Raw genomic sequence first — 9010 nt, forward strand, 5'->3', positions numbered from 1 at the left:
ATAAGCCATTTTGTGCTTGGTCAACAACTAAAATAAAACATAATCACACAAGGCTACATGGGAAAGATATAATCAAGATTTTGGTCTGTATCATTTCATTTTTAAGATATGTGACAAGCTTGATCCATACATCCTTTCCGTAAATACTTCGTAGGATTATGGTCCAGTTCCTTTTTGAAGAGTGGGGACAATTTTTATTCATCTGCCCATTACTTTAATACTTAACGAAAACCTCACAAACATTGGCAAAAGCATATTTTAAAGGGACAACCGATTTATACAACAAAATTGGAACGCCAGAATTGATACGTTAATCGCATAAGGGAATGATGCTTTTGAATAACTTTATCTGGTCCCAGGATTTATACAAAATCAGCTGTGAATTTCGGATTTACACAACGAAATTGGAGCTTCCGAATCTATATGTTAATCCCATAAGCGAATGATGTTAACCCCGGGTCCCAGGTTTTGTACAACATCAGTTCTGAATTCCATGCATTCAACAGAAACTTGAAAAGGGTTTTACACATTCAACAGGAAAAAGAACAAAGCAAAAGGCTTTACAGATTCATCCGAAGAAAAGAGAAAGCGCTTTGACGAGAGTAGATTATCATGTGTGTGAATTGACGTGTTGGTATCTGTTGATGAAGTCGTGTATGGTCTTTATCGGTATCTGTTGATGAAGTCGTGTATGGCCTTTATCAATTCTTGGATTCGTGGCGACTGAGGTTGAAGAACTTGAAACGCATGACCCACGTCCTTGAAGGTCACATGGCACACGTTCTGACCTGCCCTTTTGAGGGCTTCAAAGTACTCCATGTTCCTCTCTCGCAGCACGTCGCGCTCGGAGATGCAAAGTAGGGTCGGCGGCAACAACGCATCTTGCAGCTTTGACGAACTAATAGGGTTGCATGCGAAATGGTCTCTATTGGCTCCCAGGGGCAACGAAAGCTTCCAGAAGACGTCGATCCATTTCTGTGGTAGACCCGGGTCGGACGTTTCGCACTCCCATTTGGAGCACCTCTCTCCGCCGAAGAAGGGTTGGATGATAATGCCTCCTCTGATATGCAGAGGTTTCACATCCGCTCTCGCTGCACGCAATGCAACGTGATGAACGATGTTACCCCCCGCACTGTCTCCGGCTAAGAAGCACCGTGAAAAATCGCAATGCGATCTCAACCACGATTCCCCCGGCCCGTCAACGGTTTTTGCTTGCAATTGCCCGACGCAAGCAGCTTGTTGACGGACCCATTGGACGGCACTGAAACAATCGTCGTAAGCCACGGGGAGGCGATGCTCCGGAGCGAGCCTATAACTTACTGAAACGATAACCGATTTTATCTCAGAAGCCAATCTCAATAAAAACGCATGGTAAATAGACCATGCCGGCGAGCCCAAGACGAATCCTCCCCCGTGGAAGTATATGACAAGCGGCAACTTTCCACGTTTTTGTTCATCGGCCGAAGTTGATCTGGGAAGATAAAGGCGTGCCCATACACCAGTGCCTTTATCTATAATGACATCTCTGGAAGCCACGGCTTGATCTGGTTTGTCCGATGGGGGGACATTGGAGACACAGTAGGAGAACCTCTCCACAGAGCCGTTTCTGTAGACTCTTATGAATCCTTCAAGCTCCTCCTTGATTTTGCCTGCCTCGTGTAGGTGTGGAGTAGACCTTCCGACCGGCCTGATTGTATTCGGATTTAGCGAAGCAGTATCCATATAAAGCTAATGTTGTTGCACTTCAAAAACTTTGCCGGGATAAAATGATCTTTTGTAAGTAACTGAGATTGGATTTGAGTCCGAGCAAAGCCTCCCTCTATCACAGGTTAGTCACTTACTCTCCGCTACACCTCTATCACAGATTAGTGACTTGTACAGAGAAAATGAGAAAGTGGTAGCCTGACAGATAAATGGACGAACGACTGACAATACGTACCACTATGTTGCTGTGCTTGACGACTGACATTTATAGTGAAGAGTCGCAGAAGAAGAGAACACTGGGAGAACCTTTTATAATCCACTTGCCGGGTAGTGGTACAAAGCATCCACAGTTACGTGGGAATACAAATTACATTCGAAAGTTTCTGACTCCTTTCCAAAGTTTTACATTCTATAATCATCGTTCATCCCCCTTTTTGAAGGGTCACAAAGAATTTGACTGGAGAAGTTTCGGGATCATCGTTCATCCCCTGTTTGAAAAGTTATAAATTATAATGAGCCTGGGTGGGGGAACTTTGGCATTTTATAATTAATGGTTCAGTGACCTAACTTAAAAATCACTGCTAGTGACATCCACAACCCAATAAAGATTTAAACGACGAGGTTCCAGATATGTGCATATCCAGGGTTCTGGTACGTGAGCGGAGCAGCTTTGTAACTAGGGTTTTCTACAACGTAGCCATCAAGCTAGATGGAGGCTATTAGAATCCATGGAGATAATCAGGAATATAGATGGTGGCATTCAGAAGCCATGGGCATATCCCTTCAAGGGATCCTCTAAGTCAATCGAGGAATATATGCGGTAAACTTGGGCAAGCTGCAGTAAACCCACCGACCTCGTAGAACGCACCCGATTCCGAACCAAGTCGCCACGTTAACTCAGAAGACAACGAACGCCGTTATTCCATGCCATGAGGCACCAGATGTCGGCATTAGAGATGTCGGTATTTAGCGGTAGTCACATTGGATTGTGTAACTTAAGGACTGGACAAATTCATTATCTCATGTGGAACGTTTAGTTGAGGAACCGAAACTTTCACGAGGATTTATTATATTAATTTTTTTTAAGCATTTTAAGAGGATTCATTTCAAGGATATTCAAAATGTAGGATTGCTGGAAAAATTGATGCACGTTAATTTTAATTTGTTACGAAGAAACGTAAAGTAAAATTAAATAAAAATGAGTTTATATATATAGATAGATATATATAAATTTATATTATATTTAACATTGAAGTATTTTTAGGTGTGTGTAATGTAAATTTGGTTAATTCACATGAATGGAATACAAAAACACTCATAAAATTCGAAGAGATTTATTGGAAAGATGAAACTTAACAGTCAAATTATTGTACTAATATGTATATCTTGTGAATAAGATACAATCACAAGATTTACCTAAATTTACTTATATTATTTTTTTGTGTGTTTAACATACTATGAGAAAAAGTGTATTAGGGCCCTGCTCAAGTTTTAAGCCAATTCTCGATTACTAGCTCAATCATTTCGCTTGAGTTTGTCTACACTGCTTAGCAAAAAAGCCAATTCTCGATCAGTAGCTCAACCATTTCCCTTGAGTTTGTCTACACTGCTTAGCGAAAATTCTTAATGGTTTCTGGAGTGTCCATTTCAATGTCAATTGTTTCGTCCACTCTTTGGCATTCGTTATCTTTCGTGCCTCCACTATTTTTGAGTCTCTAACCCTCACAAGCTAGCTCAACTCTAGATTGCCACAAGGTTAAAAACTCGTACCACACATCCCTAAAGGCTTCATCATCCATTTCCCAAATGGAACCTACTACCTCTTGCTGATATATATCGCACCCCAAACTCAGAACGCGTTCCCGAGCAGCGATGACCAACGATTGATGCCCATGTCTGGATTCATTTCTAGAAGTGGACCGAGCTTCTGAGCTTGCTCCTTCCAGTCTAGCTGAACATTGTCCGGACTATAGTCCAAAAACCCTCACATCTCCGTATATCCCATGGCCATATTCTGTTGTAATATTAATGCAAAGATCATTCTATGTTATATGACAAATTGTGCTCAGTCCAAGAAATTATGCGCTCGAAACCTCTCATCTCGGTTTAATCAGTCTTGTAGAAGAAGGCTATTGTCAAAATTTTGTTCAAACAATCTTTGATGCGCTCATGGAAAATGAGCTATTGTCAAGAATGCTGACTTTCAGACTAGTGGGAAGACATAAAGGAATTCAAAGAATTGGGAACAGACAAGGGGAACCCCATTCAAGAGTACTCTCAGCCGCTTCAGTCCATTCATGCCAACTATCCCCATCCGTTACTAACTTGCTGATATACATCATTATCATATAAAATATTCATCGATGGCGGAAGATCTTGAACCTACTACTCTATTTTTGGGCCTTTAAAGGAAGATTTGAAGGATATTCAAGAACATCATTCTCCATTTCCTGTCAGAGGCTTTGTGTGGCTATCTACTTATATATATATAGTCTTCTCAGTTTTTCTGAGAATTGGGCATCATCCAAGTTATTAGCAAGCCTAGAAGATCAGGGAAATATTTGTGGATCAACAACAGGGTGAATACCTTCATGAGTTTGGAAACTGTAAGGTATTTTGGTAACTTTATTGGCATTCATTGAAGGAATGGAATATTGACTAATATGGTCAAAATTTGAGCATTAAAAGTTGTAGAGCAAATTGTAAGTTATTTTTCTAATTTTATTGGCATTCATTTCGGTAATGGTGTATGAGTATTGACTAATATGATGAAAAATATGAGCTTAGAAGTTCTGGAGCTCTGTTAGTTGAATACGCAATTGTAATTGAGTGAAAGTGGCAACAAAAAATATTGTTACTTCTCGGTATGAATAATGCTTTCCAACCGTGATCTGGATTCATATTCTCATAGTTGCCGATTGTTGATCATTCTCAAGTAGTTGCTTAAATGGTTACACTATCATTTGATGGTGGCTTGCAATCATATTTCAAAGAATTCCAAAATTTATAATTTCAAACAGAATTCATGAATTGAGTAATGTCATGATGTATTGGTTTGTGGAGAGGCATAAAATACATCCTAAATCATTATATAACTAGTTGCATTTACCACAGTTTTTTCTAGACTCTCTTTCAATGTATAGAGCAAGGATACCCGTCTTTAGTTGTCTATTTATGGTAAAGGTATTGGGAGAAGGTGAGATTTCATTGATTTAGAATTGAGAGGATGTCTTCATTCTCAATGTGCAGTTGCATTGATCTAGAATTGGGAACTATGTCTTCACAGATGCATTTTTCATTAAATCTAGCATACCTCATTTGTTGAGTTTGAGATATTGAGAAAATATCTAGACTTGATAGATTCTTAGAGCTACTAAACACTTTACTAGCTTCTATTGGTAAAATCAAAATTGATAAAGCCACTCTTTCCAACATTCTAACCTCTTTACAAGATCCACAAGACAAGATTAAGTTTTTGCACCTCAAATATCAACTTAAGTGAGAAGAAATGCAATAAAAGAGATCATTCTAAACTACTTCTTGTTAAAAACATTTGTTTTTTGAGTTTGAGATGGATTCTTGTCATGGCACAACACCTAATCAGATTAGAGTGACCACTTCATAGCAAATTTACATGAAGATGTATAGGTTCTTCTTGCACTTTTCAAACCCAACATCAAAAGTTCTTCACATTCTTATAGACAAGTGGAAACCCATTAAATTTCAAAGTGTTTGGTTTTCTCAAGATAGCTCACCTTCACACTCTCCACATCTTACTATGCTTCCACATCACATTTGTACATTTCATAGTTGTGATTGAGTTGGCCACATCAAAGATCAATGTTTGATTTTCACCCTTATGAGCATTGTGGAGAACATACTCATGATTCAAAAAAATGTTCCAAACATAAGACTCCCACAATAACAAAGAATTACCTTGGATGGATAGCTTCTTCAGAATGGCATAACAACCAAGAACTTATATTGGTAATTCTTCGTAGTTCATTCTCAAGTATTGAGATGTCTTGAAATGGAGATATATATTTATCTGCTTACCTTGTATCATACAAGGGGGAATTGATGGTCATCTACTATCTTCAAATATTCAAGTGATCTTGAGCCACATCCTAAATGAGAGCCAACTACAATGGTGTACAACTAGAGTCACTGCTATAGTTGAATCTATAGCTAGAGATAGACTCATATTCTATGAGAATGATTTAGTTGGTGACCACCCTTAAACCACCACCTGTAAAATATTTTGACTTCTATTACCCATAATCAAGGAGTAGTTCTATTTTCCAAAAGCTTTCACCTTCTAGCCAGATTTAGAATTGTTTCACTAACTATTTCAATTCAAGTTCGAGAGTTGGTGGCTAACCTTAAAACACAATTGGTAGAAGTCTTTGACTTGTGCTACTTCATTTGGATTGTGGTCCTCATGAAACCACCATTTTAGAGACCACATCGAACCATTATTTTCCATCCATATTTATATTTTACCTCTCTTCTTCTACTTATATAAACACCATAGGGGCAGTGTTGGAAGCATAATCTTCTTGGGTTATGCAAAATTGTCTTATTCACTTGAGTGGAAAGAAAAGATCTTCAAGTGAAGGCATCACAAAAGTATAAGAGATCTCTTGGAAGATGAAAAAGAAAAATTAATGAATTTTATTAATGTATACATATTTGGAGTAATATGCAATCACATGATTTATATATATCTACTTCTATTATTGTTGTGTGTTGTGTGTGTTTAACATTTAATATCCATAAATAAGATTTAAAAAGTAATAAAAACATATGTTTTAATGAATTTATTCAATATTTATCTTATGGTGCTGGAAATTATAATAAGTATTGATTTATTATAAAGTATAATTATTGAGTTGGAAAAGGATTAAACTTTTTAATATGTAATTTTTTTTAGCATTTAAAATTGTATGATATATGCTTTTCATTTTTATTTTATTTCATTTTTAATTTTGTTGGAAGATTAAGTTTTAGTATACTAATCTATATAAATAGAGTGCGAAAAGAGTTTTCGATGCAAAACTAAAATTTAAGATAAGTCCATTTTTTTAAAATTCCAATGATAAAAACAAAAACATTACTTTTAAATTGATTTTCCTCTGTATTTAATATATTTAAAATGAGTTTAATTTCTTTAACTTTCTAATTTTATATATATACGTTCTAATTTTATATATGTACATATTTTAATTAATTTAATTTATATTATTTAAAGTTAAGTGAAATTGTATTTTTTAATATTTTAATATAACTATGTCTATGAGGTGTAGATGATGATGGAGTGTATTTTTAAGTTATTAAGTGATTTGAAGGTCACAAGTTTGAATTTTTATGGGAAAAAATCCACACTTGTTAAAGGTTGGTGTGGCCTTTGCCTAGTGCCATCCCTAAATTATTTTGACAACTTAGAGTCCAATATGTTGCTTTTTCTCAAGCCAAAGAACCTGATGCAATCTTTGGTAAAATAAGACAACTTGAAAAACAAAAAACTTATTTTAATATAATTATATATTTTGTATCACCACTTTTATTTTTTCTAAATTATAAAATATATTAATTTTATTTTAAGTACCATGAGAGGTAAAATTAAAAATGATTATCTAAATCGTGTTATTATTATTTTAAAAAAATGTTTTTAGAATGAAATATTATTCAATCAATTATATATCTATTTATATGAAATTTGTGTAAGAAATTAATTTAATTATGAATTATTTCACATTGATAATAACTTAAAAGTTAATTCCTTAGAACTGAGATAATAATTTAACGAATTGTTTTGTTTATTTATTAATAATATGTAGTGATGTTTTTGTCTAAAATTAAAATATTAATTAAAAATTATTTTTTATTCTGGTAATGAGTTATGATGATATTGTTTTTTGGTCACGAGTTATGATGATTTCGAAAATCAACTAAAAATTTTCCAAAATTCTCGCACCAAGATTGGTATGGTTATTAATATTGATAAGGCTAAAGTTATGATAATTAAATCCATAAAGATTTTCTATAAAAAAATTATTTACAATAATAGTTACCTAGAGGACGTTCCATCATACAAATATCTAACGATCAAGTTTAATGGCATTCCATCATACAAATTTATTATGGAAGTCAAAACGATTGTAAGTGAGTAGATATTTGTATTTGGGAACAAAGAGAGTTTTGCTTTGAGACTCTAGCAATCCCTATTATTTTATATGGTTGTGATGTTTGGGGTCACACTATATCCAACAAATCATGTTATATGGTTTTGATGTTTGGGGTCACATTATATACAACGAATCATGGAGGAATATTGAGCATATACAAAACTATTTTATGACCTATAACCTCAAGTGTAAAGGATGTACTCCCTACCCTATATTTTTGATTGAAGCTCACCTTTCTCGTACAAAAATCATGGCTATGACTCAATATATCACTATAAGAACAATTTATACAACAAGGAAACGAAGAGGTTTCCCAAAATTTCTTCTAACCCTAGCCAAATCCCCCACCTTAGGCTTAAGGGAGCAGGATATAAGGATGCTAAATCTTGACTAGAACATTCGGGGATAAAGGAGGAGATCATCTTCTAGAATAAGGATAATATCAAAAATATTATTACTTCAAAATTTAAGGATAATTTATGTAGCAATAAAGCGTTAGAGGGTAAAAAGAAGCTAATATATTATAAGGAGGTGATCAAAACCAATCCTGAAAACTAGAATTATTTATCTATCTTGACTAGTGCTAAGAGAAAATGGACATCACTAAGATAAGAACCAATTCTCATGAGTTTCATACTGAAAATGAGCATTGTTCTACTCCCAAGATACCTTACTAAGAGGGTTGAAGATGAAAAATATTTTCACTGAGATTTTCTAGTTTATAGTCAAATACATTTTCATTTTCAAAATATTTGTCACACAATCAACATTCTTGACTTATTAAGGTAGCAAAGCTAGTGTGGCCTAGGTTGGATGCGATGCCTGGATGATTTTAACAACTTTGATGCATTTGAGTCACGGTTTCTCAAGCCACAAATCCAACATAATATAATCTTTGATAAACTTAGACCACTTAACAAACAAAACAAATATTTTAATATAATTATATATTCTTTTGTCACAACTTTTATTTTTACCTTTCATATTATTTTAAATATTATAAGAGGTAAAATTAATAGTACTTGCATAAATCATATTATAATTTTTTTAAATTGGTTTTAGAATGAAATAATATTCATTGAATTATATATATATCTGAAATTAATTTGATTAGGAAT

At 34.6% G+C, this 9010-nt stretch overlaps 1 pseudogene; it reads right to left on the reverse strand.

The window, feature by feature from the left end:
• Window positions 1-360: 360 nt before the first annotated feature.
• On the reverse strand, window positions 361-1952 carry LOC149185112 (putative carboxylesterase 17 pseudogene; annotated as a pseudogene).
• Between the last annotated feature and the right edge of the window lie 7058 nt (window positions 1953-9010).

This window comes from Pinus tabuliformis, chromosome 3_2, assembly GCF_031772625.1.
Source record: "Pinus tabuliformis cultivar Carrire ecotype Pingquan chromosome 3_2, CPIR1, whole genome shotgun sequence".
In the NCBI taxonomy this organism is placed as follows: domain Eukaryota; kingdom Viridiplantae; phylum Streptophyta; class Pinopsida; order Pinales; family Pinaceae; genus Pinus; species Pinus tabuliformis.